Raw genomic sequence first — 19660 nt, 5'->3', positions numbered from 1 at the left:
TTTACAGATACAGGGGACCCTGAGCAACAGGGCGTTCAACTGCGAGAGTACGAGAGTACGCTTATTCGAGAATTTTCTACTGTCTCTGGGACAGCAAGACCATCCCTCCTCTCCCTCCTCCTCAGCTTTTATGCCTGATCTATTTCCATTTATGAATAGTAAATACACTTTCTCTTTCTTACTATTTTCCTAATAACATTTTCTTTTCTCTACCTTCCCTTATTATGAGAATACAATATATAATACATATAGCATCAAATATGTGTTTACCCACTGTTTATGTTATCTGTAAGGCTTCCAGTCAACAGTAGGCTATTGGTAGTTTTTGGGGAGCCAAAAGTTATGCTCAGGTGTGGGAGCCTGTAGTCCCAGCTACTCAGAAGGCTGAGGTTGGAGGATTGCTTGAGTACCCCAGTTCAACACAAGACTGGGCAAAAGCGAGAACGCTGTCATTGAAAAAAAAAAAATTATTTTTGACTGCTTGAGGATTGGTGCCCCAATGCATGCAGATGTTGTTCAAGGATCAACTGTATTATTTTGTGTGTATAATTTGAGGTATATAATTATATATAGAGATGCATATTTATAGAAACATGTATGGATATTTATATATCTGTGCCTACTAGCTAATCTTTATGTGTGCCAGGTATTGTTCCAAGGGCTCCTCAGGCATTAATGATCTCATTTGATTTTCACAACCACACAAGGACATAGTGCTATTATTTATCTCTGTATGGTAGCTGAGGAAACAGAAGCTCAGAGAAGCAAGGTAACTTTCGCAAGAGCACACAGCTAGGAAATATAGTGCGAGAATTCCCCTGACTCCCTAACTTTAGAGGCCGTGTTCAGACATTGGTGGGGTCTGGTAACATACTTACTGTCACGGATTCAGCCATTCACAGAGTGGAAAGAACAAACTGTTAAACTCAGCCCTGGGAGGAGGAGCCACTTTCCTTATGGAAATCTGCTGCCCTTGCTTGCTCTGCTCCTGCCGCCAGAGGACCAGGCTCTCTAGTTGTTTCCAGTTGCCTCTTTCCTCCTTGCTAGCTCTCCCTATGGCCCCAGGACCTGGTCTCTGGCTCCCACCAGTCCCCTTGCTGGTTGGTTGGTTGGTTTGTTTTTCTGAGATGGAGTCTCGCTCTGTTGCCTAGGCTGGAGTGCAGTGGCGAGATCTCGGCTCACTGCAACCTCCACCTCCTGGGTTCAAGCAATTCTCCTGCCTCAGCCTCTCCAGTAGCTGGAATTACAGATGCATGCCACCATGCCCAGCTAATTTTTTATGTTTGTAGTAGAGACGGGGGTTCACCATGTTGCCCAGGCTGGTCTTGAACTCCTGACTTGGTGATCCGCCCGCCTTGGTCTTTCAAAGTGCTGGGATTACAGGCGTGAGCCTCCGCACCCGGCCCCTGGCTGGTTTTGTAGATGACACTTGCTGATTTGGGGTGAGTTACCTTTTAGCAAGGTTTCCCATATACCTGTGAGCAGAGCAGGGCTGACTTGGGGTTCATTAGAATCTCTCGAGACACGTTCAACACACAGATGCCCCCAACCTTTTGAAAGCAGTGGTTCTCAACCTCGATTGTACATTAATACAGTAGACTTAAAGGGAAGGCTCGTGCTTGAGCCCTCCCGAGAGATTCCGATTGAGTACATCTGTGCTTCTGCCTGGGCATCTGGATTTCAACAAGCTAGGCTGAGGTAGCCCTAGGAATCTGTACTTGGAAGAAACAGTTCCCGTGGTTTTCCTGTGCAGCTATGTTTGCAGACTTCAGGGTGGACTCCCTTTCTTCTCCTTGGTAAAGGGTGCCCAGGATTTTCCCATAGGGCTGTTTTGGAATGGAGGTTAGAGGTGAGTGCTGCTTTTGGACTCCTGTCCCTTCTCAGCCTCTTCTGGCCCCTGCCTCAGTTTACTGGATTTCCCTCCTGACCAGGCGCCAGTATTCTCCCCCTCCCAGTGGAGTTCATTCCCTCAGAGGTTCTGGGCAGAGTAGACCCTCCTCTGAGCTTTTCACCTGGGGTTGGACCCTTGAACTCTGAGAGCTCAGAGCAGCCATGCTGGCAGCCGGGAGACTCTCTTGAGCGCTTACATCTGTCTGCTTCCCTGTGTGGGCTGGAGGGAGGGATTGCATCTCCCCTCCTCCGGGGCAAGTTGTTTCTCCTCTTTTAGTATTGCTTTCCACCCTGGAGTAACGTTGGGTCAGGTATCTCCCAGCTTCATAGCACTGATTATTATTATTTTTTTTTTTTTTGAGATGGAGTCTTGCCCTGTCGACCGGGCTGGAGTGCAGTGGTGCGACCTCAGCTCACTGCAACCTCCGCCTCTTGGGTTCAAGTGATTCTCGTGCCTCAGCCTCCCGAGTAGCTGGGATTACAGGCGTGTGTCTCCATGCCCGGCTAATTTTTTGCATTTTTGGTAGAAATGGGGTTTTACCATGTTGGCCAGGCTGGTCTCAAACTCCTGGCCTCAAGTGATCCACCTGCCTCGGCCTCCCAAAGTGCTGGGAGTGCAGGCGTGAGCCACCACACCTGGTTTGATAGCCTTTTTTGTTCTTCTTTGGATACTAGGTATTTCTCCTGGGTTCCAGGTGTTAAGCTAGGAGTCTAGGGACCTGTGTTCTAGACTAACTGTGCCCTGGGACATGCCATTTAACCTCTTTGACCCTCAATTTCCTCACCTGTTAAATGGGTACCTCACAAAATTGCCGTGCGATTCAAATAGGATAGTCTGCAAAGACGTGCTTTGGTGCCTGTGGATGACACCGGTGTGACCCTGACAGAGCTTTCTCTTGCCTGTTTGGCAGAGTGAGGGGTAATTGCCCTTTTTAGGAAACCCCCAAGATGTCAGCGGCTGATATTAAAATCTCTGACAATGGGAGGTCCTAGAATCTTGCCTCTGCTCCTCATTGAATCTGAGTGCACGTAGTTGGGTGTGAGGCAATTCTGGGCTGTTTGTAGGGCAGTAAGGCAATCCACATCGGAAGATAAGTGTGTCATGCTGGGTGAAAACTGCGTGCTCTAAGCAGTGAATGTGTTGGAATTTCACCGGGGTAGTGCAGCCTATGTGACCAGCGATCAAAGACTTTATGCAGAGGAAGAATTTGAACCAAATGAGCTCAGGGGGGCAGGTTGGAATTGGGAGGGAGGAGAGGAGGATTAGAGCAAAGTGGCCCTGAGAGGGGCTGCAGAGCAGAGACTGAGGGGAGGCCTGTGGGAGAGGAGAGTGGCTTGGCCGCCTTCGCCCTGCTTCCTGGAGTAACCTGGCCCAGCAGGACTGACCAGCATCAAAAGCCTGTGTCACAATGAAGTCCCCTAAGTAAGGCTATGGCCCCCTCCCTTCCCACCTTTGCCTTTCTAAGCAAAAAGGAACATCCTTCTTCTAGGAGTCTGTGCTGGAGGGAGACTTGGTGCCCTGTCTGTCTAGAATCTGCAGCTCCCTGGTAACCCTTTTTGGTGCATTTATAAGGGGGAATGAATAAAATCCCCTCCCATCCTGGGCCTTGCTCCTTGTCCCACTGGCAGGGGCAGGACAGACAGAGTTTGGTACGCCCTGGTGTCGCCACACCAATGAAAGCTGCTTGCTGACCACAGGCTGAACGTGCTAGGTGGCAGGTCACCCCTCCTGGACAGCGGCCCTCCGCCATAATCCTCTCTCCTTCACTCTGGGTTCTCTGGTACCCCCTGTGCCATCTCCTTCTGTAACTTCTTCCCTTCTCCTTTCCTCCCCCCACGACACGGTACGCCAGCCCGAGCTTATCACCCTACCCTGAGCCAGCAGCATCCATTGTTCTCATGCTTGGGAACGGAGCAACAGGGGAAGTCACTCTGTGTGGGGCCAAGGAGGAAGGAAAGAGGGATGGGACTGGAACGGGTAGGTGATGGAAAAAGTGACTTCCAGCCATTCCCTGGCCTGACCTGGATGGCAGCTTAGAGTGGTTGCCATGGTGATAGCCAAACACCCACACCCCTCCCCCACAGCCCCAAACTGCGCACTGGTGGTTGTGCCTTTTCCCAGCTCGAACCCCTCAGGCTTCTGCCTGCTGTGGAGTTCAGTTTCCTCAGGTTGAGCGGCCCTTGCCTCAGTTTCCCAGCCTGACCAAAGGAAGCAGGTGGGGCCTCTGGGATAAAGAGCGTGTGCTGGCCCCTCCCTGTGTGCCCCGCGGACACGCACTCCACCCCGCTCCCCATGCCCCGGGGCCCCAGGCTGACTTCTGCCTGCTTCTGCCAGGCTCCCTTTCGGCCAGCCAGCGGGAGGTACGAGCAGGAATTGGAGGGTGAGAGGGGAGTCGAGGGGGTACCCACTCCCTGCTGGGCTGCTGGTGGGCAGTGGCTACCTCCCTCTCCTGAAGGCCACGGCGCCTGTCAGCAGCTCCCGCCGAAGCTCCAGGTCTCCTGGCTCGGGTTTGCTGCTCCTTCCCCTGCTCCCCAGCCCTGGAGGGGAGGGGCCTCGGCTCTTGCTGGCCGCAGTGGGCCTCACTGTCCCTTGTCCCTTGTGGATGTCCGTCAACGCCGCCCACCTCTCTATAATAGGCTGTTCTGTAGAATTCTCCTTGGTCACCCCTTTTGGATATATTCTGTTTGCTGCTGAGACCCTGAGTGCTACAGAGAATGTCTCAACAATGAAGGGGGAGGCTGGGCGCGGTGGCTCATGCCTGTAATCCCAGCGCTTGGGGTGGGCAAGGTGGGCAGATTGCCTGAGCCCAGGAGTTTGAGACCACATGGCGAGACCCTGTCTCTACAAAACTACGCGCGCACACACACACACACACACACACACACACACACACACACACACACACAATATTTAGCCGGGCATGATGGTGCATGCCTGTAGTCCCAGCTACTCAGAAGGCTGAGGTGGAAAATCACCTGAGCCCTGGAAACCAAGCCAAGCCAAGCAGTGCTGAGCTGAGCAGTGAGCTGAGATCGCGTCACTGGACTCCAGCTTGGGCAATGGAGTCTGTCTCAAAACAAAAAAAAGGAAGGCAGCTGTCTCAGGGCACCTTTTTTTGTGGTCAGGGCTCTGGCAGGCTGAGTGTGTGGGTGGGGTGGCCTCCCAGGTGTAATCTGAGATGCACCCAGAAGGCTTCCCTGCCTGGAAATAGCCAGGCTGAAACCTGAAGTTTGAGGGCCATTTTTGTGGTCTAAAAACTTTCCGTAAAGATACCACATTCCCCAGGAAGGTGGGCATCGTAGCCAATCATTCATCTCTCTACCTGCCTTAGTTTCATCAGATAGGAAGCTTGACTGCAAACTTCAGAAATGCAAAGACTGTGTCTGTCTTCACTGTGTAGACATGGGGCCTGGTGCTGAGTAGGTTGAAATAAACATCGGTTGAATAAACTTATTTACCACTCAGCAGTGAGTGGTGAGTGCCTACTACGTTCCACTGTGTTCCAGCTGGAGTCGTTGGGAAGCAGAGTTTTCATTCTGCTAGGGTTGCTCAGGACTATGAAGTTAGGTGGGGAGCTGTTGCTGCGTGTCTCAACACTGCACTTTTCCAGGTGCACAGGGCCAAACCCCTTGCAGCTACCTTTGACTCTGTGTCACGCACCAACACTCAATCCATTAGGAAATCCCGCAAGGCAGATCCGAACCCAGCCACTCCTCACTCTGTCCATGGCTACCAGCTGGTTCCCCCACCTGGAATCCTGCTCGACCTCCTCGCTAGTTTCCTAACTCCCACCTTCCCCACCTCCCACAGTCTATGCTCAACACGAGTCAGAATGGCCTTTATTTATTTATTTATTTAAGACTGAGTCTCACTCTGTCGCCAGGCTGTCTCCTGCCTCAGCCTCCCAAGTAGCTGGGACTACAGGCACGTGCCACCACATCCAGCTAATTTTTTTTTTTTTTGGTATGTTTAGTAGAGACAGGGTTTCACCGTGTTAGCCAGGATGGTCTCGATATCCTGACCTCGTGATCTGCCCGCCTCCACCTCCCAAAGTGCTGGGATTACAGGCATGAGCCACTGCCCCTGGCCTCAGAATAACCTTTAAAGCTAAATTGGGCCAGGTACTGTGGCTCATGCCTGTAATCCCAGCACTTTGGGAGGGCTAGGCGGGTGGATCATGGAGTCAGGAGATCGAGACCATCCTGGCCAAAATGGTGAAACTCCGTCTCTTCTAAAAATACAAAAATTAGCTGGGCGTGGTGGTGCTTGCCTGTAATCCCAGCTACTCAGGAGGCTGAAGCAGGAGAATCACTTGAGCCCGGGAGTTGGAGGTTACAGTGAGCCACTGCACTCCAGCCTGGCAACACAGTGAGACTCCATTTCAAAAAAAAAAAAAAAAAAAGACATAAGTTGGATAATGCTATATTTTCACTCAAAGCCCAATAATAGTTTCCCAGGACACTTAGAGTGAAACTGAAGTTCTTGCACTGGCCTCTGAGGTAGGCAGCTTCTGGCTCAGGTGATCCCAGCCTCCTGGTGGTCATGCCCTTGTGTAATCCCTTCCCCTGAGCGTGGGCTGAACCTGGTGACTTACTTCTAACCTATAGAATACTGCAAAATGGGGGGAGGGGAGGGCAGGTGGCTCACACTTGTAAATCTCAACATTTTGGGATTGAGATGGGGGGATTGCTTGAACCCAGGAGCTTGCAACCACCCTGGGCAACATAGTGAGATCTGATCTCTACAAAAAATACAAAAATTAGCCAGATGTGGTGGTGCACATCTATAGTCCCAGCTACTCAGGAGGATGAGGTGGGAGGATCATTTGAGCCTGGGAGGTTAAAGCTATAGTGAGCTGTGATTGCACCACTGCACTCCAGCCTGGGCAACAGAATGAGACCCTGTCTTAAAAAATAATGATAAGGCCGGGCGCGGTGGCTCAAGCCTGTAATCCCAGCACTTTGGGAGGCCGAGACGGGCGGATCACGAGGTCAGGAGATCGAGACCATCCTGGCTAACACGGTGAAACCCCGTCTCTACTAAAAAATACAAAAAACTAGCCGGGCGCGGTGGCGGGCGCCTGTACTCCCAACTACTCGGGAGGCTGAGGCAGGAGAATGGCGTGAACCCGGGAGGCGGAGCTTGCATTGAGCTGAGATCCGGCCACTGCACTCCAGCCTGGGCGGCAGAGCGAGACTCCGTCTCAAAAAAAAAAAAAAAAAAAAAAAAAAAATAATAATAATAATAATGATAATAATAAAGAGTATATGGTAAAAGCAGTGGATATGGCTCCTGAGATTAGGTTATGAAAACCTGTGACTGCTGTCTTGCAGGCTGTCTCTCTCCTTCTTGGCTTGCGTTCTTTGCTGCATCAAGCTGTGTTGTTGGAGGAACAGTGCGAGGCCTCTGGCCAGTAGTCAACAAGGAACTGAGAGCCTCCGTCTAGCATCTGGTGAAGACCTGAACCCATCAAAGCCCGGTGAGTCAGCGTGGAAGTAAGTGGCTCATTGCTTCTCCATTTGAGCCTTGAGATGACAGCAGCCCTGGCCAGCAGCAGCTCGCAGCCCATGAGGAATCTTTTTTTTTTTTTGAGACGGAGTTTTGCTCTGGTTGCCCAGTCTCAAAAAAAAAAGAAAAGAAAAGAAAAGAAAAATTTGATGAATGAACGAATGAATGAAGAATACACCTGAAAATGAGGGAAGCAGAGCTGGTAAATGCCCAAAGTCAGACCAACCCCTGGTGGTGCCATGTGTACCCTGGAGCCCACCGTGCCTGAATGGTTCGGGTCCACAAAACCGAAGACTTTCGTTTCCTGCATCGGCCAGTCTGAATGAGGTTTACCGTCACTTGCAACCAAGAGTCCTGAGTAATATATGGGATTACTGGGGAATAGAGTGTGGCCGCGAGGCTGAAGGAGGACAGGAAGGGAAAATGTAGGGAGAGAGAAAGGGAATGGCGGGGCAGCCATTGTGAGCCTCTACTGTGCGCCCAGTGGTGGGATGGCTTTTTCATGTATGAAAAGTGTCATGTCACTTTGCATTCTCCTGACAATCTTGTGAATTGGGTGTTGTTCCTCCCACTTCACAGTGAAGAAACTGAGTGAGGTTAAGTGCCTGGTCTAAGAGCACAGAGCCAGTGAGTGGCAGAGGTAGAAGAAAATCCAGGTCTTTCTGATTTTAAAATCCCATGCTTTCCTGGTGGTTTATTTGTTTTTCTCTCTCTCTCTTTTTTCTTTTTTGCATCGTGGATTGGCCAAAATCTCCAAATATTTTCACTACTGCTGGAGCCCTGGCAAAGGCAGCAAGCGGGGTGGCTGCCGGAGGCTGGGGATGAGGAAGGAAGGGAGGAGGGTACCTGTGAGGGCCCTTTGTAGGCAGGTATTTATAAAGCTGGGCCTTCTCCCTTGTAACAAATATCGGTGATATTTCTCCTGGCTCTTAGATGGGGGAAGGTGTCCTCACCTCTGTTCCCAAGTACACATCCAGGGAAGGCAGTGCCTGGAGGTCAGGTGAGGCCAGGCCGGCCTGGAGAGGTGAACTAAGGCTGCTGAACTGAGGGCATCCTGGAGGTTTTTGGTGCACCATATGAATGCCCCGCCTACAGCCCCCTCTGAGGGAAACTGAGCTTCTCCCCGGCTCCCTGCTGCCCGTTCCTAGGGCATGCATTTCCTGTCCTGACCCACATGGCCCTGTCCCCTCTGACCTCAGCTGACTGGCCCAGCATTGGGCACCCTGCCCAAGGGCAGCCCCATCTAGCTGACCAGAGGTCCCTGGGGGGCTTTGGTGTCTGAGCGATGTGATGAACTGGGCCTCCTGGTCGAGGGGGCAGAAGCAGGAAGACACACAGAGAAAGCAGAAAAAGAGGTAGCCCACTAGAGAGATGGCCATTTCGGGCCTGGCGTGGGCGCCTGAGCGCCGTCTGCTCTCTGAACAGGAGGCTTGCTGTGTGGCTCCTCCTGGGGCCTTCAACTCTTCCGTCCCTTTGTGCTTTCAATTCTGGACAAGAATCTCTTGTTTTGTAAATTTTTTATTATTTTTAAATTAATATTTTATTTTTTAAAATATTAACTTCCCATATAACTTCCCATACTACACTGATGTATATTTTTAAGTTTATACTTTTTTTTTTTTGAGACAGGATCTTGCTCTGTCACTCAGACTGAAGAGCAGTGGTGCCATCATAGCTCACTGAACTCCTGGCCTCAAGCAGTCCTCCTGCCTCGGCCTCCCCGGTAGCTGGGACTACACCTGTGCTCCACTGCCCTATTTTTATTTGTTTATTTATTTGAGATAAAGTTTCGCTGTTGTCACTCAAGCTTGAGTACAATGGTGCAGTTTCGGCTCACTGCAACCTCTGCCTCTCAGGTTCAAGCAATTCTCCCTGCCTCAGCCTCCTGAGTAGCTGGGATCACAGGCGTCCACTACCACGCCTGGCTAATTTCTGTAGTTTTTAGTAGAGATGAGGTTTCACCATGTTGGCCAGGCTGGTCTTGAACTCCTGACCTCAGGTGATCCATCCACCTCGGCCTCCCAAAGTGCTGGGATAACAGGCATGAGCCACCGTGCCGGCCTATTTTTGTTTTTTGTAGAGACAGGGTCATGCTATATGTTGCCCAGGGTGGTCTTGATCTACTGCTTAAGCAATCCTTCCACCTCAGCCTCCCGAAGTGCTGGGATTATAGGCATGAGCCACGGCACCTGGTCTCCCCTCTTTTTCAGTCTAGCTTGAGTGGGAGCAATTGTGATAACCCAGAGGCAGGCAGGACAGTCTAGGCTGCAGAGCCTGACGTGGTCTGTCCCCTGTCATTCACAAGGATCGTGAAGCTGGGGCCTGTGGCCTCCCACATATGTCCCTAGGGCCACTGGTTCCTGTGGTTCATATGGATGCCTCAGGGCCAGAGCCTCAGGGAGGGGCAAGGATGTGGGCTGGAACCTGGAACCATGGGGAGGGAATGGAGGGGCTTAGGGGAACATGGTTTTCAGTCGTGACATCACAACATACCTTAGTCGTGGGTGTTTTAAGTAATTTGTTACTCATAATAGCCAAAGCACTTGCGTGTATTTTAAAGCACATATTTGCTTCTGTAACCATGTCAAATTTCCAAAGGCCCAGACGGGTACACACTGAAAAGTCCCCTTCCTTCCCTCTGGGCAGCTCCCTCCCTTGAGGCACCCATCCTTACCAGAGTTTGGGCATCCTTCCAGAAACGTTCTGTGCACCTGTAAGCAAACACTCTTGTATGCATTCCTCCTTTCCCTTATTTAGTACCCAAATGTTAGCATATTATTCCCATTACCCTGCACCTTGTTTTTTTCATTTGTGAATAATTAACTTTCCCTCCAGTGAGGGCAGACGCTGTCACCTGTAGGACAGCCTCACTTGGAAGACCTAGGTTTAGGTCTAAGGCCCCACAAACACGCCCAGGGCCTTAATCCCCCTCGGGTTCAGTTTCCTTCCCCCAAACAGGAATGAGGACGTGTTAAGAAATTGTCTTAGGCCTGTTCCCTGGGGCTGTTGAGGATGGAATGAGGATGTGTTAAGAAACTGTCTTGTGAATTGTCTAGTCCTAGGCAGTGAGCGGTTACTGTCAGCCGGACAGATTCAAAAGCTTCTCATCCATTTTCCCTTAAGGATGTGTCTGGCCTTCTCTGCTTACTCCCAGCCACCTCCCCATTCCCAGCTGAAGGCGTCATCTCCTCATGGAACTTCCCTCCCACACAGACCTGCCTGTTTATGGGCATCCGCTCTCCACCTCACCTCCCTTCCGCCACTCCCTCTTGGGCACCTGAAACTGCGTCTGCTGGAGTGCAGCGGCGCAAATACAGCTCACTGCTGGCTTTTTTTTTTTTTGAGATGGAGTTATGTTCTGTCACCCAGGCTGGAGTGCAGTGGCGTGATATCCACTCACTGCAACCTCTGCCTCCCGGGTTCAAGTGATTCTTGTGCCTCAGCCTCTCCAGCAGCTGGGAGTACAGGCATGAGCCACCAAGCTCAGCTTTTTTTTTTTTTTTTTTTTTTTTGTATTTTTTTGTAGAGACAAGGTTTCCCTATATTGCCCAGGCTGGTCTTGAACTCCTGGGCTCAAGTGATCTACCCACCTCAGCCTCCCAAAGTGTTGGGATTATAGGTGTGAGCCCCTATGCCTGGCCCCTTCATATGTGCTTGTTTTTTTTTTTTTTTTTTTTTTTTGAGACGGAGTCTCGCTCTGTCGCCCAGGCTGGAGTGCAGTGGCCGGATCTCAGCTCACTGCAAGCTCCGCCTCCCGGGTTCACGCCATTCTCCGGCCTCAGCCTCCCGAGTAGCTGGGACTACAGGCGCTGCCACCTCGCCCGGCTATTTTTTGTATTTCTTAGTAGAGACGGGGTTTCACCGTGTTAGCCAGGATGGTCTCGATCTCCTGACCTCGTGATCCGCCCATCTCGGCCTCCCAAAGTGCTGGGATTACAGGCTTGAGCCACCGCGCCCGGCCTCTTTTTTTTTTTTTAAGACGGCATTTCACTCTTGTTGCTCAGGCTGGAGTGCAATGGCGCAGTCTTGTCTTACTGCAACCTCCACCTCCCAGGTTCAAGCAATTCTCCTGCCTCAGCCTCCCGAGTAGCTGGGATTACAGGCATGCACTACCACGCCTGGCTAATTTTGTGTTTTTAGTAGAGATGGGGTTTCACCATCTTGGCCAGGCTGGTCTCAAACTCCTAACCTTCATTAATCTGCCCACCTTGGCCTCCTAAAGTGCTGAGATTATAGGTGTAAGCCACCATGCCCAGCCTCTTCATATATTTTAATTGAACATTTAAGGAACCTTTTGTGTCAGATGTTGTTCTAAGCACTGGGATGTGCTAACTCCGTTTTCCCAACTACAACCCAAAGAGGTAGGTACTGTTACTATCCATTTTGTTGTGGTTTTTTTTTTTTTTTTTTTTTTTTTTTTTTTTGAGACTTGAGTCTGGCTCTGTCGCCCAGGCTGGAGTGCAGTGGCCGGATCTCAGCTCACTGCAAGCTCCGCCTCCTGGGTTTACGCCATTCTCCTGCCTCAGCCTCCGGAGTAGCTGGGACCACAGGCACCCGCCACCTCACCCGGCTAGTTTTTTGTATTTTTTAGTAGAGACGGGGTTTCACCGTGTTAGCCAGGATGGTCTCGATCTCCTGACCTTGTGATCCGCCCGTCTCAGCCTCCCAAAGTGCTGGGATTACAGGCTTGAGCCACCGCGCCCGGCGTGTTTTGTTTTGTCTATTTCTTTTTTAGAGATGGGGTCTCCCTAGGTTGTCCAGGCTGGTCTTGAACTCTTGGAGTCAAGTCATCCTCCTGCCTCAGTCTCCCAAAGGGCTGGGATTATAGGAGTGAGCAGGTTTACTAGTCATTTTACAGATGAGGAAACTGAGGCTGGAGGAGTTAAGTGCAGCTGCACTGAGTGCATCAGGCACAGGCAGGCAGTGCCGGTGCTGGTTTCAAAACCAGGCCACCTGCTCTAGAACCTGTGTGCCTGGCTCTCCCTCACCCCCTGCCCTTCCTTCCTTAGGTAACTCCTTTGTAGTATTAATACTTTGGTCTCAGCTTAAATGTCACTTTCTCAAGGAAGTGTTTCCTAAGGCCCCTCCTGCAGCGTAAGTGACCTCCTGAGTGCTCTTGGGTCCTCTTGTGTATCTCTTGATCACTTCTTGTTTCGTACTGTCATTGCTTATGTATTTGTCTGTGTTTGGTCCCCTGGGTTTGGGCAGGTTTGGGTTCGTTTGTTTGTCCTTAGATCTAATCTGCCTTGCATACAGAAAGCATGCCATGAATGTGAGCTGAGTGACCTTTCCGTGATGCAGCGCTGCCTGGAGCTGTAGGGAGAAAAGAGTCTCCAGTGGTGGTTTGGCCCAAGAGGGAGGAACGTGAAACTAGAAACAGACTGGGGGATGTAGCCGGGCCGATACATGTGTGTGCTTGGGTGTCTCTGCCTCCCCATGGAGTGGTGGTAAAGACAGCATGGGTTTCAAAGTGTGGCGAACCTGGTTCAAATCCCCACTCCACCACCTGCTGCAGTATGATCTAGAGAAAGTCCTGGAACCTGTTTGTTTCTCATCGACCTAAGTTACCTGAAAGGGCTGGCACAATGCCAGTGGGCCCTGCTTCTGCTGCCGCCACCAATGTCCTTTTGCAAATGGCCTCCGCCTTCTGCACCTCTGTTCCCATCTGTAACACAAGAGCCTTGACCAGGGCATTTCTAAGGCCGCTTCCCTGTTTAAGCCACTTTAGCTCGATGGAAGCGTCTCAGGTTTTCTGCTCTGGAACATTTGGGTGTAGCTGGGAATGTCTCTCCTGGAGGAAGCAGAGGGTGATGTTTCACCCAGCAATCCTGCACCCATGGGAAAGCCTGTCCCTGGTCCGCAGAAGATCACTCAGAGAAGCTGCTTATGAAGATGGAGTAGCCCCTGCCACGGAGGTACCTTTCTAAAGCTGCTTGAGAATCAGGTTACAGTGGTGCCCTCCTGCTCGCAGGGAGGCCAGAAGTGCTGATAAGACCTCACAGGTTTCTGTGCAAAGCTGATCTCCTTCAGCTTCACCGTGACTGTGAAGCTGGAGACAGTGACCTTGAGACAGTGACCTTGACTAACCATCTGCCGATGCTGGCCACAGAGAGGGGCTGTGTTCATCAGGGTTCTCCAGAGAACAGCCAAGAAGATACACGTGCGCACGAGTGTAGACACATAGGTGTATATATTCAGAGATTTACTTTAAGGAATTGGCTTGTGGGTTTTGGAGTCCTGGTGAGTTCCAAGTCTGTAGGGTAGGCTGTCAGGTGGGAGACCCAGGGAAGACCCCTTCTTGCAGTTCACCGCAGAATTCTCTCCCGCAGTGGGGAGTCAGTCTCTCGTTCTCTTCAGGCCCTTGACGAGTTGGATGAGGCCCATCCACATCGTGGAGGACAATCTGCTTTACTCAAAGTCCATCACTGAAATATTTTTTTTTTTAGACGGAGTCTTGCTCTGTCACCCAGGCTGGAGTGGTGCAATGGCGTGATCTAGTCTCACTTCAACCTCTGTCTCCTGGGTTCAAGCGATTTTCCTGCCTCAGCATTCTGAGTAGCTGGGACTACAGGTGCCTGCCACCACACCCAGCTAATTTTTGTATTTTTTTTTTAGTGGAGACAGGTTTTCACCATGTTGGCCAGGCTGGTCTCAAACTCCTGACTTCAAGTGATCTGCCCGCCTCAGCCTCCCAAAGTGCTGGGATTACAGGCGTGAGGTACTGCACCCAGACTTAAATCTTATCATCCAAAATCACCTTCAGGGAAACATCCAGAATGTCAAACTAAATATCTGGTTACTGTGGCCCAGGCAAGTTGACACATAAAAGTAATCATCATGGGGGCTTTCTGTTTAATCCCTAAGACCGGGAGTAGGTGCCAGATTCCCGTTTCCGATGAGGAAACTGAGGCTCCAAGGAGTGGAGAGGTATCTCAGGGCACGGAGCTGCGGTGGCATGCCGTCAGAAGGCAGGGCATGAGAGTGCTGTCTGCGTGTCACCTGGGTGACCAGAGAAGAGGTGTGTGAGGTCACTGACCACTGGCAGGTGTACGTATGACTGTGTATGGAAAGGGAATGATGGGCTGGGGTGTCCCCACCCTTCAAGATCTGAACAAGAGTGCTCAAATCTTCATCTCCCACATAGCAAGTCTAATGTCTTCCTAAGGTGCCTACGTTGTCTGGGATATGCTGGAATGCATCTTCTTGGTCATTCTGGCCCCTAAGTTCCTGCCTCTGCCCAGAGAGCCATCTTAGCCCATTTGTCCACCCAGCAAACTTCTTCCTTTATTTCAAAATCCGCCCACTCCCCCCACCAATCACGTTGCACCTGTGTTTGTGGCAAGCTTTGCTGATGGTCTGGAGAGATGGAGGGAAATTACAGAGCAGCAATGACAGCTGCAAATGGGATAGTAGACAACGTGCTCTTATAAAACCAGCCTCTCTTGGCCATTTCTACAGCTCTGGTGCCCTGTTACTTGGTGCTCCACCCCTTTCTTCTTCCTTTCTCTGCCTTCTCTTATTGCTACCCTCTTCCTCTCAGAAATGCAATCAAATTCCTCCCATTTTATTTTGCAGTGAAGTTCTACCTTCTCTCATCCCAAGTCCTTATCTTGGCTCCAGGCTCCCGCTGGGCGTCCTGGGGGTGGACAGATGTTTTATGAGAGTTCTTTACACCAAGAGGCGGGCCTCCTCCTCCCCAGGTGCCCTTTCTTTTTTTTTTTTTTTTTTTTTTTGAGACGGAGTCTCGCTCTGTCGCCCAGGCTGGAGTGCAGTGGCCGGATTTCAGCTCACTGCAAGCTCCGCCTCCCGGGTTCACACCATTCTCCTGCCTCAGCCTCCGGAGTAGCTGGGACTACAGGTGCCCGCCACCTCGCCCGGCTAGTTTTTTGTATTTTTTAGTAGAGACAGGGTTTCACCGGGTTAGCCAGGATGGTCTCAATCTCCTGACCTTGTGATCCGCCCGTCTCGGCCTCCCAAAGTGCTGGGATTACAGGCTTGAGCCACCGCGCCCGGCCTCCCAGGTGCCCTTTCGAGGGTGGAGTCTGGTTCCTTCTCCCACAGGAGTGGGAATGGGGCAGTGTCTGAAGCCAACTGCAGCATCGCCCTTCCCAGGACTGACCAGGTGAGGCCATCTCCATCTGTCTGGCCCGAGGCAGGTGCCTGTGTTGTGGGGACAGATCTCCAGTCACCTCAATGGCAGACTCCAGGCTCTGATGCCAAATAGCCCTGCGATTCATCCTGCTCTGTGACTTGTCCACAGGGAGCAGTGCCCTGGCCAGAGGCAGGAGGGTCTGGTCTGGAAATTGTACTTGACGCTGGTGTGTGTCAGTCTCTGAGCTCAGGTGCACTTAGACACCCATCCTGGAGTCCACGGCGTGGCCCTCCACTCGGGATGCTTTGGGTTCTTGGGTTCTCAGCCCCTCCTATGCCTCTTAGGTATCTGTTCTCTCTTCCCTCTAAGGGCCATTCAAGGCTGGAAATCAGGTGCCCTGGAGTTTGGATTTCCAGGTTCCAGAAACCTTTGGGCTCCCGAGAGTTTCATGGTATGAGAGGCTGGTCCTGAGGGCTTTGAAGGCAAACAGACAGGGTTTAAATCCTGACTCCACTCATTACTGTGGGATTTGGGTAAGTTACTTAACCTCTCTGAGACTTAGTTTCTTCATTTGTGAAAATGGAGATCATAACACCGTCCTCATGAGGGCTGCTGAGGGACAAACACTGAAGCACTTTGCATAACTCTACCTGTTGGGGTCAGAGTGCGGGGAGCAGAGGGGCCGGCCCTGCCCTCCATAACCTTTGGCCTCCAAGGGAAGTGGGGCCTCCCCTGGTGCCCCCACCGTTCTCAGCCTGGCCTCCACAAGGGCTTGAAAGCCCCTCTGGATGCCACTGGGAGATGTGACCTGTGGCTTTAGCCAAGATCACTAATGGAGGCAGTGGGGACTGTATCATCGCGTAAATAGTTGTAGGCTGACAACCTGAGTCTCAGGTCCAGAAAGTCTATTCATGGAAGTGGAGCTGCTCCAGTTCCCTGAATGATATCATTAAAAGACTCAGGCTGGGTATGGGCAGGTGCCCCCTCTGTTGCTCTCTGCCTCTCTCCACTCTCCCTGTGAGCTGGCAAGCTGCACCCAGTGGTGGGAACGTTTGTTTGGGTAAATGCTTCAGGTCTTTCAGCCCGAGAGTTTGGATAAAAGAGGGAGGAAGGGAAAAAAACCCAGCTCAGTGCATTCATTCCATAATCTGTAACGAGCGTCCTCCATGTGCTAGGTAGTGGCAGTTTTGGACTTGGGTCCCTGTCCCACTTCCCCACTCCAGCAAGCTCTCCCACCGTCCACTCCATGTGTGGACCTGACCCCCATGGAGCTCTGAGATTCACACCCAAGCCTCTGTTCCAGGAGACAGCTCACTTCTGCTGGCTGGTGTAGGACCACACAGGATAGAGTTGCCAGATGGGGTTGATGTGCTGGCTGTGTGAGACTCAAATTGTTTATATAGATGGGGCGCAGGAAGCAACAGGCATAGATTTCTCACAGCCCTGGAGATTGGAAGTCTGAGATCAGGGCACCAGCATGGCTGGTTCCAGTGAGAGCTGTCTTCCAGGTCGCACACAGCAGACTCTCATGTGTCCTCACATGGCAGAAAGAGGGTGAGAGAGCTCTCTGGGGTCCCTTTTGTAAAGGCGCCAGTCCCATTCATGAAAGCTTCACCCTCGTGACCTAATTCCTTCCCAAAGGCCCCACCTCCTAATACAATCACACTGGGGGCGAAGACTCCAAAATATGAATTTTGGGGGAATACAAACATTTGGTCCATTGCAATTATCAAGCCATTTGGTAGAGGAGGCTCATTTGGATACAGTAATCGGCTCTTTTGTATGTGGCTAGTAGAAGTGTAAATAGGTACAATCATTTTGGAAAAGAACTGGCATTTTTTAGATGACATTACAAGATGTCATACAACCCAGGGATCCCTCTCCTAGGTATCTACCTAACAGAAATGCTTGCAGGCGGCACCAGGAGACATGTATGACAATGTTCTTAACAGTGTGGTTTATTATTGCAAAGAGCTGGACAGCTTGAGAGCTCATTGACAGAACAGTGGTTATATTTTCTTCACACAGTGAAATATTACACAGCATTGAACATAAATGAATCTCAGAGTCATGCTTGTAAAAATAGAAGTCAGGCTGGGCACAGTGGCTTATGCATGTAATCCCAGCACTTTAGGAGGCCAAGGCAGGCAGATAATGAGGTCAGGGGTTCAAGACCAGCCTGGCCAACATTGTGAAACCCCATCTCTACAAAAATACAAAAATTAGCCGGGCGTAGTGGCATGTGCCTGTAGTCCCAGCTACTCGGGAGACTGAGGCAGGAGAATTGCTTGAACCCGGGATGTGGAGGTTGCAGTGAGCTGAGATCGTGCCACTGCACTCCAGCCTGGGCGATAAGAGTGAAAGTTTATTTCAAAAAAAAAAAAAAAAAGATTAAGATTAATCTCCATCCTCACTGAACTTGACCCCACCCATAGCATTTGACCTGGGTCCTCACTCCCGCGTTTGAGAAACCCTTTCTTGCGTCTCTGGAGCTTTCATTCCTAATTCTCTGCTCACCCCAACGACTACTCTCTACTGGTCTCCTTTGACCTCGTTCTCCTGTTTCACGTGTTCCCTAGGTCTTTCATCCAGTCTCATGGCTTTACTATCAAGCATATGCTAGTATCTTCCATTTTATAGCTCCTTCACTGAAGCCTCTGCCTGAACTTCATATATTGAACTTCCGATTCCATATTTCTCTACTTGGATAGCTAACTTGATATGGCTGAAATTCAACTTCTGATTCCCTCACCCCCAAACTTCCTCTTGAAGTCTCCCCGTATCTGAAAAAGGCAACTCCCTACTTTCTGCTGCTCAGGCCCAAAACCTTGAAGTAATCCTTAAGTCTGTCCCATCAGTAAGTCCCACTGGCTTCATCTTCAAAATTTCATCCAGATCGTACCACTTCCTCCTCCTTCTCCCCTGCTAGCTTGGTCCAAGCCACTATCATATCATCTCTCATCCAGATTAATCCAACAGTATCTTAACTGGTATCCTCCTCTATGACCCTACAATGCATTCTCCAGACAGAGAGCTTTTTAAGACATAAACCAGATCAAGACACGGCCGTGCAGTGAATGACTGCCACCTCGTTCAGAGCAAAACCCGAAGTTTCTTGGAATGGCCTATGAGACCATCTTGTCTGTTGCTTCCCTTCTGCTCTCCTCTCGATTATTCTCTGTCATATACACACACACACACACACACACACACATATATACACATACACACATATATACACATATACATATGTCTGTGTGCTGTGTGTATGTCTATATATATATATATATATTTTTTTTTTTTTCTTTTTGAGATAGCATCTCACTCTGTCACCCAGGCTAGAGTGCAGTGGCATGATCATGGCTCACTGTAGCCTCGTCTTCCTGGGCTCAAGCAGTCCTCCCACTTTAGTGTCCTGAGTACCTGGGACTACAGGTGAGAACCACCACATCCAAGTAATTTTAAATTTTTTGTAGAGACGGGGATCTCACTATGTTGCCCAGGATGGTCTTGAACTCCTGGCCTCAAGTCATCCTCCTGCTTCAGCCTCCCAAAATGCTGGGAATACAGATATGAGCAGTGTGTCTGGCCTACTCTTCCTCCTGCTCACTCTGTTTCAGCCTACTTGGTCTCTGTGCTGTGCCTGGGACCTGCAGGCACCCTCCAGCCTCAGGGTTTTACATTGGCTGTTATGAGCACACCTCATTTTATTGCGTTTTGCTTTTTTGTACTTTGCAGATACTGCTTTTTTTTTTTTTTTTTTTCCTGAGATGGAGTCTCGCTCTGTCGCCCAGACTAGAGTGCAGTGGTGTGATCTTGGTTCACTGCAAGCTCCGCCTCCCAGATTCACGCCATTCTCCTGCCTCAGCCTCCTGAGTAGCTGGGACTACAGGCGCCCGCCACCGCGCCCGGTTAATTTTTTTGTATTTTTAGTAGAAACGGGGTTTCACCATGTTGGCCAGGATGGTCTCGATCTCCTGACCTCATGATCCGCCCGCCTCAGCCTCCCAAAGTGCTGGGATTACAGGTGTGAGCCACTGCACCTGGCCTTTTCTTTTCTTTTCTTTTCTTTTTTTTTTTTTTTTTTTTTTGAGACGGAGTCTTGCTCTGTAGCCCGGGCTGCAGTGCAGTGGCCGGATCTCAGCTCACTGCAAGCTCCGCCTCCTGGG

At 50.7% G+C, this 19660-nt stretch overlaps 1 long non-coding RNA gene across 4 annotated transcripts in view; it reads left to right on the top strand.

The window, feature by feature from the left end:
* LOC107000736 (uncharacterized) overlaps positions 1 to 19660 on the top strand; it is a 92742-nt gene that overhangs the window by 34671 nt on the left and 38411 nt on the right. For 2 of the 4 annotated variants that reach the window (XR_013400788.1, XR_013400787.1), the window contains exons 4-5: positions 7225 to 8279; positions 9127 to 9343. This is a non-coding gene — a long non-coding RNA (uncharacterized LOC107000736). Of the gene's footprint in view, positions 1 to 7224; positions 9344 to 19660 lie in introns of all 4 variants that reach the window. The other 2 variants (XR_013400789.1, XR_013400786.1) reach the window with 2 other exon arrangements.

Source organism: Macaca mulatta, chromosome 11, assembly GCF_049350105.2.
Source record: "Macaca mulatta isolate MMU2019108-1 chromosome 11, T2T-MMU8v2.0, whole genome shotgun sequence".
In the NCBI taxonomy this organism is placed as follows: domain Eukaryota; kingdom Metazoa; phylum Chordata; class Mammalia; order Primates; family Cercopithecidae; genus Macaca; species Macaca mulatta.
Note: the sequence above shows the minus strand (reverse complement) of the source record. Positions and strands in the feature narration are given on the sequence as shown.